The sequence below is a fragment of the Salmo salar genome, chromosome 18 (genome assembly GCF_965601325.2).
Source record: "Salmo salar chromosome 18, fSalSal1, whole genome shotgun sequence".
In the NCBI taxonomy this organism is placed as follows: Eukaryota; Metazoa; Chordata; class Actinopteri; order Salmoniformes; family Salmonidae; genus Salmo; species Salmo salar.
In genome coordinates, this window is record NC_138308.1 from 17302501 (window position 1) to 17319726 (window position 17226).

The following is a 17226-nucleotide window of genomic DNA, read 5'->3' on the forward strand; positions in this document are numbered from 1 at the left end:
CGATGCACAATATTTATTTACAGCTCTCTCTCTGTGTGTGTGTGTGTGTGTGTGTGTGTGTGTGTGTTTACAGACTGCAAATGGATTTTCCCTCATTGTGCCTGAACTTTTCTCATTGGCTGTTTTCATTGGAGCTGAGCGTAATGATTTCTGTGCCTGCATTAGCATGAGAGGAAGAGTGCCTGGCTGTCAGCTCAGAGATGTCACCTCATGAACCTTCTGTCCGCCTCCGCTTCTGGATTCTGAAATGAATGCAAAGGGCAGAGGGAAAAAAATCAAATGTCCCCCCTCCCTCCTCTGCTGTGGCCAGTACATGACTATGCTAGTGCTGCTCACTGGCGTAGATAACGGTTAGCCTTAGTTATTCAAATTAAGCTAACATTAACTTCTCTCTCTCCCATGTTTGCCATTCGATTCAAGCTAAGTAGTAGAGGGCTGTCAGACCATTAGGGGAGAGCATTAAATCTGTATCCCCCTGGCCTATGGTGTGGTCTGATTTATTAGGCTTCTGTAATTCACCCTGAGGGCCTCAGGTAGAATCCCGCTCCTGAGTCATTACTAATCTCTAATACCTGCTGCCCGTGTCGGTCTCCCCATCCACCTCCCCCTGTATGTGCCGTATGGCTGCAGAATGGAGCGAGGGAGAGGAGAAAGGCACAGACAATAGGATTAGCAACACCATCCCCAGCCGGGCTGAATGGGATTCTGCTGTCGCACCGTTAATTGGCAGATATAATCATTAAGCTATGAATAAGATTTGCAGCGGCTTTAGTGGGTAAACAATAGGACTAGGAATTGCCAGGGACCTCACTATACGACATTATTAGGAAATGTATTGCGTTTCTCACGATTCTATATGCATTGCCAGTGTTTTCCATTAGCGTCGGCTAATCAGCCGTTTACACACATTTTCAGACGGCTACATTTTCCACTTTGTATTAACTAGGCTACTTTTCATTTATAAGTTTCAATTCGCTAGTCCGTCGAGCCCCCTCCCGCTAGAATGAACCATATGCATCTTCCAGTGGTCTATTGATAGTGTAGTTGCCTGTCAGCCACAAAGTGAGCGATAACAGGGAAACGCAACAGAGAGGAAGAGGCGAAGCCAGAGGTTTCACTCTCCAACATCTGTCCAAAATAAGGCCAATGCATTTTCTATGAGCTTATTGTGGACCTAAGCCTGCCTTCCCGCCTTTGGGACAACAACTCCCATTGTTGGGACGGAGACATGAGCATCTCGTTATTATATACAGAGCTCTGGTTGCAGTTCAACTTCTTTACACTGAGGGAGAGCGAGCATGATGCTCGTGAATTTGCACGTTCCAAGTATTGAGTGGTAACGATGAGCCTAAATCCAATAGCCTAATTATTGTTTTCCGACACATTTTTTTATATTTTCTGCGTGTTTCAACTGTGTGTTGACTGACAACTGAACAGCAAGTGGTGCCTAGTTCCTTAAAGGCGCCAAATTGACTGAATAAAGTCGATCTCCTATATCCCTTGCCAGCGTGGTTATATAGTGTTTTGGATATAATGACGGCTACGGCACCGTAGAGTCCCTACGCGCAAGTACACACACTTGTGCATTCGGAAAGTATTCATACCCCTTAACTTCTTCCATATTCTGTTACGTTACAGCCCTATTCTAAAATTGCTTAAAAGTGACACAACCCCATAATGAAAAAGTAAAAACTGGTTTTAGAAATGTTTTGATTTGGTAAGACACCCACCTGTCTATATAAGGTCCCACAGTTGACAGTGCATGTCAGAGCAAAAACCAAGCCATGAGGCACAGATCTAGGGAAGGGTACCAAAAAATTTACCCTTCCCCAGATCTGTACCAAAAACAAAAGGCTGGAAAAACAAAACCTTGAATTTATTTTAAGATAATGTGGGCTTTTTACTTCATTTCTGTTTTTAATAAAGTCCATCATTTGAAGACCAAACATTGTGGCAATTCATATCTTGCAGTAAAACTGTAAATAAGACTTTAATCTCAAGAGAAGACCGTTTTATTGTTCTCTTAGACAGTAGTCCTGATCATACACAGTGCCTTTGACTTTTTCCACATTTTCTTCTTACAGCACTTGTCAAAGTCATTCCATGGAGGGCCGAGTGTCTACGGATTTTCACTCCTCCCTTGTACTTGACTGATGAATTAAGGTCACTAATTGGTAAAGAACTCCCCTCACCTCGTTGTCTAGGCCTTAATTGAAAGGGAATACCAAAAACCCGCAGACACTAGGCTCTCCATGGAATGAGTTTGACACCCCTGTGGTACAGCCTGAATTAAAAATAGATTAACCCTCTCGAGTACATTTCTGCGACCACGTGGAAATGTAATTAGCGTGATAACATTTCCACATAAATATCTGTCTGTTTAAGCTTGAGATGGGTTTTTTGCATTTGATGCGTCTCAATCCACCGCATCTGAGGTGACAGGTGGCAGAGCTACAGCTGTGTTTTGTCAGACCACGAGACATCCCGAAAATCAGTCTTCTCATGAAAACGTCTGTAGCATCCAAACGGTTTGGCCTACAAACTATTATGACCATAGATAACAGGATACAGCCAACTAGTGCAAAAATAATTGTGATATTGTCAAAACGATGCAATATTTTGTCAAAAATATCCCAATATTTTACTTTATCGATTCCCTTGGACCGAGAGACTGAAACGGCTATCTCAAGGCCAGCAGACTGTTAAATAGCCATCACTAGCACAGAGAGGTTGCAGCCTACACACAGGCCACTTTAATAAATGGATCACTAGTCACTAAAATAATGTTTACATATCCTGCATTACTCATCTCATATGTGTATATGTACTATCTACTGTATCTGTCTATGCCTCCCTGACATTGCTCGTCCATATATTTATATATTCTTAATTCCATTCTTTTACTTAAGGTGTGTGTGTGTGTGTGTGTGTGTGTGTGTGTGTGTGTATTGGGTGTTTGTTGTGAAATTGTTAGATATTACTTCTTAGATATTGCTACACTGTCGGAACTAGAAGCACAAGCATTTCGCTACATCCGCAATAACATCTGCTAAACATATGTATGTGACCAATAAAATGTGATTTTTGATTTGAACAGCAGTGAGATGATCTTTCATCCGCTTTATTAAGCTGGTGGCTGATCACAGTGTTGGTTTTAGCGCTTTGAAGGGGGCGACGTGTGTGTGACGTGTCATCTTGTGTGTCTTGGTTGGATGTGGGTATAGCTAATAATGGTCCAGCGGTAATGATGGTCATCAGTAATGTGTAATACATATGTAAAGCTGTGTACTGGTGTGTTATTTATCTTTGATAGCTTTAGCAGCAGATAGCAGTGCATTATTTAGCCTCCCAGGAAGATTCCGCTCCATCGTGGGCGACGTGCGCTTGACGTGATGCTTTTATGAAGTAGTAGTGTTTGCTGGAGCAGATGAGGTTTAGTAGCAGGCTACAGCATAACCACTGCCTTCCATAGCACTTAGGACCCCCCCATCCTCCACCACCAATACCCTACCTCCAACTGTGAGCTCTCTCCTTCCTTCCCCTAACAGAGTCCCCAGAGCCCCCTAACCCTGGCTGTCTCATAACTAGCTCTGAAATGGACACCTTTCCAATATTCTTTATTATCACTGATGGTTGTCCTGCCATGGAAGCCAGTTAAAATGATTGAAAAACAGCTTCTGTGGGTCTGGATAGATCAGGACAACCTGCTCTTGGAACAAACTGCACACTACATAGCAAACAGAAAATCACCAGGGAGCGAGAGAGGGAGATGTTGACTCAGGTTGTTGTCTAGGCAAGCAGAGGTCAGGGCTCCTCTCTAGCATCATATCTTCATTTGATGCTGTTAAGCCTGCTTTTCTGTCTTTGTCTCTCATCTCTCTTCTTCTCTGGCTCTGTCGTCCTTGACAACCCTGGGGCTTGCCTTTTCAAACTAGGCTACTGTTAAACACTTTCTTTCATTTAAATAGAAGATACTGCCTTGTATTTGAGAGCTCACTCACTCGCTGAGGTGGGCAGCTCATATTAATGTAGGTGAGAGTAGTTGGTGAGAGTAGCATTTGTGTGGCTGTGAGTTGGATCCTTTAATGAATCCTGTCTCTCTCGTTCTCTCCTCTCTGCAGGCCCTCGTCTTGCGTCAGACTGCTGCACACGCTGAGGTAAGGTGCTCTTCAAAGACCAACTGGGTGTTGTGTGTGTGTGTGTGTGTACCCTCCTTTGTCTATGTGTGAATTAGCGAATGTGTAGGTGTCCTAGGATGATTAACTTTAACATTTGCATTTGTCATGTGGCTGGTTCTATGATTGGTGCACTTGTGGACCCAGCTCACAGTAGCTCACATTGACTGAATTATGGATGGGCATTTGAAGTAATTACACTATTCGAATAGTAATTATTATTCTACGATTTTTTTGTTGTTGTAACTTTGTTTAAACTTGAGACGCTTGCTGCGCAGCCTGCTTGACTCGGTGCCCTGTCCGACTCTGTGTGTGCAGCAGAAGGGTAGTAGTGGTTAGGGGCCGGTGTCAAGGGAGAGCGAGGAAAAACTAGCCACTGACTTGCGCTAGTTAGGTTATCTATGGCATTCACAAGTTTGTCTATCATCCTATCTGGCTGTGCCTGTCTTTCACTGCATCAAATCGATGTAAAGAAGCTAGCTAAGATAGCACAAACTATTTTGCTGCACTCCCCGTCGTTGTCTACAAGAAGTCCATTCATTTTAAATACACTAGCTGTCAGTTTCTCACTGTAGCCTACTCCTTCTCATTTAGCTGACTTAATTACGTAATTTTAATTACAGAATTCCCACAATAACAAACGGCATGAATGAAACGTGTGTAGGCTTTACAGTATGGCTTCTTATGGGCACACCTCAGAAAAACTACATTCAAAAGTGTTTTTATTAAATTAAGAATTTAAAATGTCATGTTATTTTCTTGTGTGTAGCCATGTCACATAGATCATTATAACTGAGACCAAGCCTTTTCATTATCAAATATCACATTTTAAGGGGGGATGTAGCCAGTCAAGATGGTGCAGCTGGAGAACTTTTTGAGATTCTGAGGGCCCATGCCAAATCTTTTCAGCCTCTTGAGGGGGAAGAGGCACTGGCCTGCCCACTTTACAACTGTTGGTGTGTGTGGACCATGATAATTCCTTAGTGATGTGGACACTGAGGAAGTTGAAGCTCTCGACCCGCTCCACTACAGCCCTGTGGATGGGCAGGGTCATGTAATTGAAATTGTAATATTTTCAGTGTTTTTATAATTGGCTACTTATTAGGCCATATATCGATGTGTGCACTATGTTCTCTGATTCTCTGCTGGGCGCGCAATATCAAGTGCGCCTGTAGGCTTTTTAGTGTGGTCTCAATCAAATGATCCATAGGCTGTACTCGGAGAATGCTTGGAGAAGCACCGAGCTAAGTTGTATTTCTAAGATAGCTGCTGGGATGGTGTAAATTAAAATTGGGCTGCATTACACACTGCAAAGGATATTCCAACCCTGAGCTCATGCCTGCTCAGTTCTTGCTGCTTAAAACCTTTTTTGTTGTTGTTGTGCTGCCTAACCAAAGCTATGCTGTGCTGTGTAGGCCTACAGTGGCAGTTTAGGAGGGCTTCTTCCGATTAGACCTAGTCCAAAAAATGATATACCTTGCGCGCGGACTACCCTATGTTCTGTTCAGTTTGAGAAGGAGAGCTTGAAGATGAGGAGGACCAGAGGTCAACTTTGAAAGCTTGCTACTGCTAGAGTTGATTTGAATAAAAATGATGTTTCTTACCCATGATGTGTTTGTCAGAGCTATTGACCACACAATAAGCCAGATTTGAGTAACTTCCATTGTGGAGCTGAAACCCGAAGCAGCAGTCACAGCACAATCGATCGGAAATGTATGCGAGGTTATGCCATAGGCCTACCTTTTTTTATTAAAGAAAAGCACAAGCCGTTTGAATTTATTTTATTTAACCATTAACGAGGCAAGTAAGTTAAGAACACATTCTTATTTTACAATGACTGCCTACCCCGGCCAAACCCTCCCATAACCCGGACCACGCTGGGCCAATTGTGTGCCGCCCTATGGGACTCCCGATCATGGCCGGTTGTGATACAGCCCGGGATCGAACCAGGGTCTGTAGTGACGCCTCTAGTACTGAGATGCAGTGCCTTAGACCTCTGTGCCACTCAGGAGCCACAAGCCTACCCATTATTAACTGAAGATTTTATTGAAAATAAAACCTGTTCAATTTTTATAAAGTGATCTACAGTATGACAGCGCTTTGGTCCATGATGCTTTATACTTAAACAAGCTGTGAAATACCCAGGAAAGACGTGATTGATTGCGTATGGGGATATCATTGTTTCGCTTCTTTGAATTTCAGAGGCTGAGATACAACATATAGCAGAGGAGACAAAACATTTTACTTTGCTTGGGAAGTCATCAAACTCTGTCACTATCAATTGATTAAGCTATTCACTTTCTGTACAATAGAATGTTTAAACCCATACATCTTTTAGGGAAACACTGTGACCTTCTCTCGTTGGGTTAAGATATGGAAGAAGAGTAGCCAGCAGTAAAGCTTACATTTTTCTGTGTCGGTAGGCTTGCGGTCTGAGGTGGAAAGGTAGGCCTAACTCTTGAAAGTACCAAGCTCCGATTCCTAATGATGTCTCAGATTAAATGATTTGCAAACAGGGACAGTTTCATTGCAAACAAGACACACTGGTACGGCATTGGAGAAATATGTTAAAATGAACACAGGCATAACTCTGTCCATTCTTAGCCTGTAATTTCAGTAATTTGTTTTATTAAAAAAGATTCTGCTAATATGTAAACTGACATTGAATTGGATACCTTTTTAATAAAAGGCTTTTTTTCTTGGACCAGCAAATATCATGATAGGTTCATGCAATGCTTTTACTATAAAGGTCTTTCCACCCCTACTCTTGTCCACGGTCTGTGAACCCACAACGTTCTGGCTCGCAGCCCTGTGCGCTATCAAAGTTCCTACGTTGCCATGTAATGCTTACAGGAAGAACACTTTTCTGAAACGGCATATCAAAGGTTCTGGTCTGTCAACTTTCCAAATGTCATCAAAACAAAGTACGCTAGACAAGGTGAGATCTTTTTGTGTCAAATTTTATTATGTGACAAATGGTGGTGGAAACTATTATTGATTTATAATAACCATCATATCGAAATAAACACGATGACATGTTGTGTGGTCCTCCCACTACGACTCGGGGAAAACATGCAGTTTATTAGGCTACAGATGAAATACGTTATGATGATCTTCACTGGGTGGTGAACGTGCACAGTGATGAGCTTGATGCTACTTTCCAATAAATATCGAGGGTCTTATGCTGGTGACATGATGATTGATGATGGGCTGCCGTTTGACATTTTAAAAATAATCTCGCTCTTTTGTCCATAATAATTTCATAATGTAGGCTATACCTGCACTGTATCTGTGAGCTGTTGGCTAGAGTGAGCATGCCAATACCAGACTGGGCACATTCTCTATATAATGCAAACATTCTTTGGACAAAACCATCAGTAGAGATGAAAATGCGATGAAACCCCATTTAACTTAACATTTAACTTTTTTTTATGTGCACTACGTGATCACGCACAGACTTATCTGCAACAAGTCAATTTGATAGAAAATCTTTGGTGGAAAATTTGCATATTTAATTTACGCAGATAATTTTTTTGCGTAAAACTCTGTCGCCAATTGGATGGAAACCTAGCTAGTAAGGTACTTAATCTTTACCGAGAAATGATTTGATATTGAGATTAAAACAGCTGTATTGTACAATGTTGTTGTGTAACAATCAAAGGTCACACATTTCATGTCTGTGTTACCTTTGGTTTCTCTCCAGCTGTCTTTTTCTCTATTCTCCTTGTACCCCTTCCTTCCTTCCTTCCTTCCTTCCTTCCTTCCTTCCTTCCTTCCTTCCTTCCTTCCTTCCTTCCTTCCTTCCTTCCTTCCTTCCTTCCTTCCTTCCTTCCTTCCTTCCTTCCTTCCTTCCTTCCTTTCTTCCTAGCGATGAATGATTCATTTAAATCCTCCAGGTAAGGGTTCATTTTGATGCTCCTGCCCTGGGTCTCCTCCTCCCACCTGTTCAGATCACAGTACCCAGCCTAGAGGCCCCTTTCTCTGGCCCTGGAAACCCAGGAGCTCTGCCTCTTTACCACCCACTCAACCACCCACCTACGGCTGACAGTTCTGGCGCTCACTCCCCACCGCTCGCTCTCTCTCGCTCTCCCCCTTTCTCTCTCTCTCTCTCTCTCTGCCTGCCGGTGGCGGGGGTGGTGTACTAATGTGCTTCTATAATTCACTGTTAGTTTGGGCAAGGCATGTTCACCCAGCACCTCCACCCCCGAGCGCCCGCAGTGATGCATCTGTGAGCGATTCTCCAATGAAAAATAAATGAAATCGGAGGGGTAAAGGAAAGGGGGGGAGAGAACAACAGGAAAACTGATTAATTATATTTATTCTGGTGAACTGTGCAGTGAGCAGCAGGCCAACCTGTGTGTTTATGTGTATGCGCGCAAGATTGTGTGCTAGCGAGTGCATATCATAAGTATTCACCTCCCTTGGATTCCTACACATTTTTATTGTTACAAAGTATGATTTAAAATGGATGACTTTTTTTTTTTTTTTTGCAACGATCTACACAAAATACAAAAAAAAAAAGATGTATAGTACAAATCTAATATACCTTAAATAAGTATTCACCCCCTGAGTCAATACACCTTTGGCAATGATCTTCAAGCTCTGTCAAGGTGTTGGGGATCATGGCTAGATAGCCATTTTAAAGTATTGCTATTACATTTGTAAAAACAGGAGCTTGGCCACTTAATAATGTTCACGGTCTTCTTGGTAAGGAACTCCAGTGTAGATTTGGCCCTGTGTTGTAGGTTATTGTCTTGCTTAAAGCTGAATTCATCTCCCAGTGCCTGGTGTAAAGCAGTCTGAACCAGGGTTTCCTCTAGGATTTAGCCTGTGCTTAGCTCTATCCTATTTCTTTATATCCTGAAAAACTCCCCAGTCTTTGCCGATGTCAAGCATGCCCACACCATGATTCAGCCACCACCATGCTTGAAAATAAGGAAGCAGTTACTCAGTGACGTGATGTTGGATTAGCCCCAAACTTTAAGGCTTTGCATTTAGGCCAAAAAGTGTATACCTTTGCCATGAATTTTTTTCCTTCACTATTACTTTAGTGCCTTGTTGCATACAGGATGCATGTTTAGGAATATCCTGATGTATTTTTTTATTCTTCTTCTTTACTCTGTAATTTAGGTCATTATTGTGGAGTCACTACGCTGTTGTTGATCCATCCTCAGTGTTCTCCCATCACAGCCATTGAACTTGTTTTAATATCACCAATGGCCTCCTGGTGACATCGCTAAGCAGTTTCCTTCATGTCTTGCAGCTCAGTTCAGAAGGACGACTATTTTTGTTGTGTCTGGGTGGTTTAATACATCACCCACAGGATAATTATTAACTTGACCATGCTGGAAGATATATTCAATGTCTGGTAGATGGGTTACAATAACACAATCTCTGCCCTTTTTAAGAGGGTTTTTCCAAAAGCTCCCCGGTCTTTGTAGTTGAATCTGCTTGAAATGCAATACTTGACTGAGAGACCTTAGATGTTGTTTGCATGGAGGAAAGAGAAAAGGGTAAGAAATGTCAGCCCCTATTAAGTCCATGTAGCCTGTTATGTGATTTGTTAAGCCAAATGTTACTCCTGAACTAATTTAGGCTTGCCTAAACAAAGGGGTGAATACTTACGCAGCTATATTTTTGTTATTTAATTTGTAAAAAGATGTCATTTTCTTTTCACTTTGACATGGAGTATTTTGTGTAGGTCAATGACCAAAAAATAACAATTCACATCTATTTCATCCCACTTTGTAACGCAACAATTAGTGAAAACATGAGGGTGAATACTTCTGATACCCTGTGTCTGTGTGTTCTCAGTCTGGTCCATCACATCCTAGAGGTTATCATCTGCAGAGCCCTGTAAGCATGGTTTGTGTGACAGAGTGCAGGGTGGGGTGAGGATGCGGAGGCTGGATGGAGAAGGTAATTGAGGAGCTGAAAATGGATTTCTGTAACACAAGCTGTTATACATTTGAATGTATTTTGATCCCCATGCTCAGTCACAGACTGAAGGGTGACCTCCAGCTCTCCATCTCTCTTTTCCTGCTCCTTCTCCCTCTCTCGCTCCATCTCTCTCTCTCTCTGGGTGCTGCCTTCCCTGTTTACTCTAGCCCTTGGCACTATAAGGGGGGCTTCACACCTGCCACTACCCTCTGCATACTAATGACAGGCTCAATACGAGAGGGAGATGTGTGTACACACTCACTCACAAACATGCACATACACAATCACTTTCATTCCATACTCGCCGTATTGCCAATTAGAAAGACTGCAAGACTTAAAGAGATGTACAGTACAGCCACACACTCGCTCATTGTCACACCTGCATATATGCACACATACAATCTGTGTGCACACAATGTCTTTCTGACATCTACACTGTCTGGCATATACACAGTGGTTTAGTGCACACGCATGAACCCACACAACTCCCTCTTTTTCTCTCCTGTCTTACTGTCTCCCTACCTTCCTGTCTGTCTCTCTCCCTCTTCTGTCTCTCCCTACCCTCTTCTGTTCTCCCTATTGTTTCCATATGGTTGGGTGCTAATAAGCCTGGTGGCTAAGCTGGTGTCGTCCTTGAGCCGCGAGGCGGGTCATGTCCATCTGTCCCAGACTGCTAATTGGCTGACGGGATTGGCCATTCCCTGGACAGCACCCTGATCACAGTACCTCAGGGCCCAGGCCTGCCCTGAGCACCCATCACCCCCATTGATCACGAACACCTGGGGAGCACTAAGCCCGGCCCAGGCTTCCTTTTGCTAAATTATAGTGCTCTTCTCAGAATCAGTCCACAGGGTGATGAAGTGTGGGGGAGGAAGGGAGGCTGCAGCTGCTGGACAGATGGGATAGCTGATGATACATCTGTGACAGGGGGAGGAGGAAGGTGAAGGGTGGAGTGAATGAAACTGAGTGTGTTTGTGAGTGAGCGTGAATGTGTTTAGGACTTTAAGTGTTTTGTCTTTTGGGGGTGTATGGTTTGTAGATAAGATAAAAGGCGGGGTAGAGGAAGGATGTGTCAAGTTTTATTGAGTCTGGTATTTGAGAATTAGCCTAAGTGGCTAATTAGCACTGTGTTATGTCTGCAGTTATGTAATGTGTTATGATATCATACTAATATAGCTAATGGCAAATGTCATGTCTCACCATCTCTTACGCAGCTCACACTGTCTGTTTCCCTGCAGACCCCTACTCCACTGAGGCCTGGCTGTGTCTCGGCTCATTCTAAGTTATTTAAAGGATGCCTCTGCTTCCCCCAGTCTCTCAGCTCTAACTCACCCGTCTCTCAGATACTCTGGCTGATGAAGTGCGATTTCTTTTTAGATTTTTTTTTTAAAGGGGGCTTGGGTCAGAATCCGAATGAAACTACTTCCCCTCCGGTGTTTTCTCTTCTTCTCCTGTACGAATGTACGAAGTGCTCCCTGCGTCAAAACATTTCTACCCCTGCCCTTCCTGAGCAGATGTTTGCTGAATTAATCTCCCCGCATTCCGTGATTAATTGGCCGAGTTAAATGGGAGGTGTGTTCCGTGTAATGGATTTTCTGTATGCTGTCCAAAGTGCCGGCAAGAGAAACCGAGGGAACGGGAAAGAGGGGGAAAGAGAGAAAGGTAAACAGGAGGGAGAAAGCCAAACTAGCTGTAAGCGACAGTCCGTCCGTCAGTCTCTCAGGATTGGAGCCGTGCTGCTGCCTGCCACTAACTGCACAACCTGACATTGCCCCAGGGGCTTCATTTGGCCTGCTGCTGCAGATGTGATGTCATAGCTGGAGCCCCATTGTATAGGTGGGGAATTTGAGTAGTTGATATGGTGTGTTGGAGATTTGGGTGAAGCAACACTGAGCCAACTGGTGTTGGACTGACGTGCACACACTTAGTCCTCAGAGAGGAGAGCTGGGATTCCCACTGTATAGTGTGTGTGTCTGTGTGTTTTGAAACAGTAAACAGGTGTGGCCATTTGGCTGTGTGTATTAGGTGTTAGTGTGTCTTAGAGAGCGTGTTAGTGACTGCCAGGCAGGGGGTAATTAGCCAGATCGCTGTGTGTGCAGCTAGGAGGAATACTAACAGCCAGCGTGCTAGGCGAGTGGTCACTGATGGATGGGGCCTAACGGACAGCCGGGGCCAGAGCCGGCGGTCTGGAGGAGTAACCTCGTCCTCACAGCGCATTTATATCACTTTCACCACCTCTGCAGGGGCTATGGCCTGCTTCATAAGTAGGCACCACAGGATACACATCCCCAGCCCTCCCTGTCATTGTATGTGAGGAAGTAGTATTTAATTGCTTTGCTGAGGAATTCGGAGCAACCAAGAGAGAAGGAAGCGAAAGGAAGGAAGAGTGAGAGAGAGTGCGGATAGGAAGTATGATTCACTCTCAGGGCTGTTGCAGTGCAGATGCCCTTGTCTAGGACGTGGTGGCTGCCTTCAAACAGCCTTTCTCTTCCTCCCTCCATATCTCCCTTTATTTCTCTCTCTACCTCCTCCTCTCTCTCGGGGGTCAAGGCCGTGTACAGGGCGTCACCGTGGGCCAGACGCTCTCTCAGCTGTCAGTAGACATGCTGGCAGAGACGCAGGCAGGCCAGGGAGGAGGCTGCGGTCACTGGGCTAAATGAGAGGAGGGAGGCCAATCTGTCCACATCACTTAATAACTCGGAGCATGCGCAAAACAGCTGGCAGGCATAGTCACGGTAATTTTCAACCTCTCCCAGTCTGTAACCCCCCCCCATGTTTTAAGATGACCACCATCATTCCTGTCCCCAAGAACTCTGAGGCTTCATGCCACAATGACTACCACCCTGTAGCATTCACTTCTGTAATCATGAAGTGCTTTGAGAGGCTTGTTATGGCACACATTAACGCCACCATCCCAGCCACCCTAGACCTACTCCAATTAGCATACCACCCCAACAGATCCCTAGATGACGCAACTTACATTTCTCTCCACACTGCCCTCACCCACCTAGATAAGAGGAATAACTATGTGAGAATGGTGTTCATTGACTACAGCTCAGCGTTCAACACCATAGTTCCCTCCAAGCTAGGGACCTGGGACTGAACCCCTCCCTCTGCAACTGGATTCTGAACTTCCTGATGGGCCGGACCCAGGTAGTGAGGGTAGGCGACATCACCTCAGCCAGACTGACCCTCAACACAAAAGGGCCCCACAGGGGTGTGTGCTTAGTCCCCTCCTGTACTCCCTGTTCACCCACGACTGTGTGGCCATGCACAACTCCAACGCCATCATCACTGACGACCGGTGACGATGAGTCAACCTACAGGGAGGAGGTCAGTGACCTGGCAGTGTGGTGCCAGAACAACAGCGTCTCCCTTAACGTCAGTAAAACCAAGGAGCTGATCGTTGACTACGGGTGGGGAGGGGCGAGCACGCCCCTAACCACATCGACGGGGCTTCAGTGGAGCAGGTTAAGAGCTTCAAGTTCCTCGGTGTCCAAATCACTAAGAACTTAAAATGGTCCGAACACGCGCACAGTCGTGAAGAAGGTGCGACAGAGCCTCTTTCCCCCCCCCCTCAGGAAGTTGAAAAAGTTTTGTATCGGCCCTCAACGTTCTACAGCTGTACCGTTGAGATTATTTTGACTGGCTGCATTGCTGCCTGGTATGGGAATAACACCACCCTCAATCGCATTGCGCTACAGAGGGTGGTGCGGACAGCCAGTACATCACTGGGTCCGAGCTCCCTGCCATCCATGACATCTATATCAGGCAGTGTGGTAGGAAGGCCTGGAAGATAGTTAAGACTCTAACCACCCAAGCCATAGACTATTCTCTCTGCTTCCGCACTGCAAGCGGTACCGGTGCATCTAGTCTGGCACCATCAGGCTCTTGAACAGCTTCTATTCCCAAGCAATAAGACTGATAAATAGCTACATGGACTATCTGAGTTAAACTTGTATCCTCATTGACCTTTATTTTTTAACTGTCTCTCTGCGCACACACACACACACACACACACACACACACACACACACACACACACACACACACACACACACACACACACACACACACACACACACAATATGCACATACATTTATTCTGACTCTACACACTCCTCACCCACTGACATACAAGCTGCTGCTGTTCTGTTTATCTTATATCCTGATGCCTAGTCACCTTACCCCTATACATATCTAACTCCAACATCCCTGCACATTGTAAATATGGTATTGAAACTGACCCTGTATATAGTAATGCTTACTTATTGTGTTCTTCATATTTCTGCTTATTTCTTGTTTTTTTTTCTCATCTATTATCTATTGGTTATTGCATTGTTGGGTTTTGAGTTTTCATGAAAGGCATTTCACTGTACTTGTGCAAGTGACATTAAAACTTGAAATTTAACTAGGTCTCTGTTATTGGTTGTCCAAGAGTATTCTGTTATTTCGACCAATCAATTGGTAGAAATGTTAAAACGCTTATTTTTCCATATATAGAAACATTCAGTGTTTTAATCAAATCAACTATATTCACTGAGCTTGTCTGATGCTTTAAGCACACGGTTTGATTAAATAATTAAGACACACAAATGACTAGAGGGAGTCCGACCAGCAATTGATTTGATTGTGCCGGGCCGTGTAAGTAAATAAATAAATAAATACATTTAAAAAGACAGTCGCTGTGTGACTAGCACCTGTATTCTCTCTCTCCTCCCTGCTGCAGCGACCACCACAGAACGTCAATGGTTATCGTGCTGTCCGTGTTGCTGAAGCTGCAACATAATTACAGCCATTTCTGACTGAAAAGTTCAGTCACCGAAATCCCTCATTTGTTTAGGAAAAACATTCCTTCAACCCTTGCTCTTTACGTGACACGTATGCATCGCATGCACGTGACCAGTAGGGCCTGACCTATAGCATAATCACATCCAATAAATTGGTTATAACAAACTCAACACTGGAACAGCAAAATGGATGCAGAGGGCGTGACAAACTCAACAGGGGAATGTTAACTGGTTGCTCATGAGGTAAAGGGGAAGTCAGATGTGTGGAATAAATTTGACTAGTTATGGGGGGGAATAAGGAACAAGCGCAGTGTGAATATGTGTGCCAAACAGGTGCTGTATAGATTACAATATTTTTCTGACCATTTTGGAGCAATGTAAACAACACAGAATACATTATAAGCGTACCAGGGAGGTCTGATGTGACGTTTATTTTGCTAAGCCTTTATTACAGCAAAGACTAAAAACCAGTCACATTCATTAGTGAATACAGTTTCCAAATTGGAACGGTTTATTTTTTTAAGCTAATTATTCAAGGCTCACTTTTATTTTAAATGCTGTGTGATGACATGAATGAATGAATGAAGGATTGATTGATACAGTAGCTTATATACAGTACTTAATTTGTAAATCGGGAGGTGCCGGAGCAAAAATGTGAGCGCGAGAGGGTGGTGACCGAGGGAGGTGTGTTAGGTTAGCTAATGAAGAGGCAACGTTTGTTAGAATTTGTACATTGCAAAGACTGACAATTATTTTTCATGCCATGAGAGGTACCAATAGGTCTCGGAATTAAACAGTTCAAAAAGGAGAGGTGCACTGTCCTATATACTGTATTGAAATATAGGCCTAAGTAAGTTAAGGTATTAAGATGGATATGCTCTTAGGCCTACAGCTCAATGGTGGTTATACAAAGCTGCTATACTAAGCCTACAAATGATAATGACATTACTTATTATAATGATGATCATAATAACAATAATTATAAATATAGTTTTTGGGACAATTTGGAACAGTGTAAACACTAAATAAATTATAAATAATACCAGTGAGGCTGTTCTAACAGAAAGAAAAAAGTATAAAGCCTTTATTTCAGCAAAGCAAAGATGGAAAGAAAATGGTTTACTTGACACACGTGTGAGTGCATACTCTTGGCATTCGCTCAACCATCTTCATGAGGTAGTCACCTGGAGTGCATTTCAATTAACAGATGTGCCTTGTTAAAAGTTAATTTGTGGAATATCTTTCCTTAATCCGTTTGAACCAATCAGTTGTGTTGTGACAAGGTAGGGTTGGTATACAGAAGATGGGGCTATTTGGTAAAAGACCAAGTCCATTTTATGGCAAGAACAGCTCAAATAAGCAAAGAGAAATGACAATCCATCATTACTTTAAGACATGAATTTCAGTCAATCCGGAAAATTTCAAGAACTTTGAAAGTTTCTTCAAGTGCAGTCGCAAAAACCATCAAGCTCTATGATGTAACTGGCTCTCATGAGGATCGCCACAGGAAAGGAAGACCCAGAGTTATCTCTGCTACAGAGGATAACTTCATTAGTTACTAGCCTCAGAATTTGCAGCCCAAATAAATGCTTCACAGAGTTCAGGTAACAGACACATCTCAACATCAACTGTTCAGAAGAGACTACAGGAATCAGGCCTTCATGGTCGAATTGCTACAAAGAAACCACTACTAAAGGACACCAATAAGAAAAGACTTGCTTGGGCCAAGAAACACGAGCAATGGACATTAGACCATTGGAAATCTGTCCTTTGGTCTGATGAGTCCAAATTTGAGATTTTTGGTTCCTACCGCTATGTCTTTGTAAGAAACAGAATAGGTGAATGGATGATCTCCGCATATGTGGTTCCCACCGTGAAGCATGGAGGAGGAGGTGTGGGGGTGCTTTGCTGGTGATTTATTTAGAATACAAGGCACACTTAAGCAGCATGGTTACTAGAGCATTCTGCAGCAATACGCCATCCCATCTGGTTTGCGCTTAGTGGGACAATCATTTGTTTTTCAACAGGACAATGACCCAAAGCACACATCCAAGCTGTGTAAGGGTATTTGACCAAGAAGGAGAGTGGTGGAGTGCTGCATTAGATGACCTGTTCTCCACAATCACCCGACCTCAACCAAATTGAGATGGTTTGGGATGAGTTGGACCGCAGAGTGAAGGAAAAGCAGCCAATAAGTGCTTAGCATATGTGGGAACTCCTTCAAGACTGTTAGTAAAACATTCCAGGTGAAGCTGGTTGAGAGAATGCCAAGTGTGTGCAAAGCTGTCATCAAGGCAAAGGGTGGCTACTTTGAAGAATCT

The 17226-nt window shown here is 43.6% G+C and overlaps 1 protein-coding gene across 16 annotated transcripts in view; it reads left to right on the forward strand.

Moving 5' to 3' along the window:
- Window positions 1–17226, forward strand: part of ndst2a (N-deacetylase/N-sulfotransferase (heparan glucosaminyl) 2a) — a 162066-nt gene that overhangs the window by 55283 nt on the left and 89557 nt on the right. For 11 of the 16 annotated variants that reach the window (XM_014154557.3, XM_045700787.2, XM_045700784.2 and 8 more), the window contains exon 2: window positions 4122–4157. The gene's annotated coding sequence lies outside the window, so the exon portion shown is untranslated. Of the gene's footprint in view, window positions 1–4121; window positions 4158–9989; window positions 10095–17226 lie in introns of all 16 variants that reach the window. The other 5 variants (XM_082964759.1, XM_045700779.2, XM_045700785.2 and 2 more) reach the window with 1 other exon arrangement.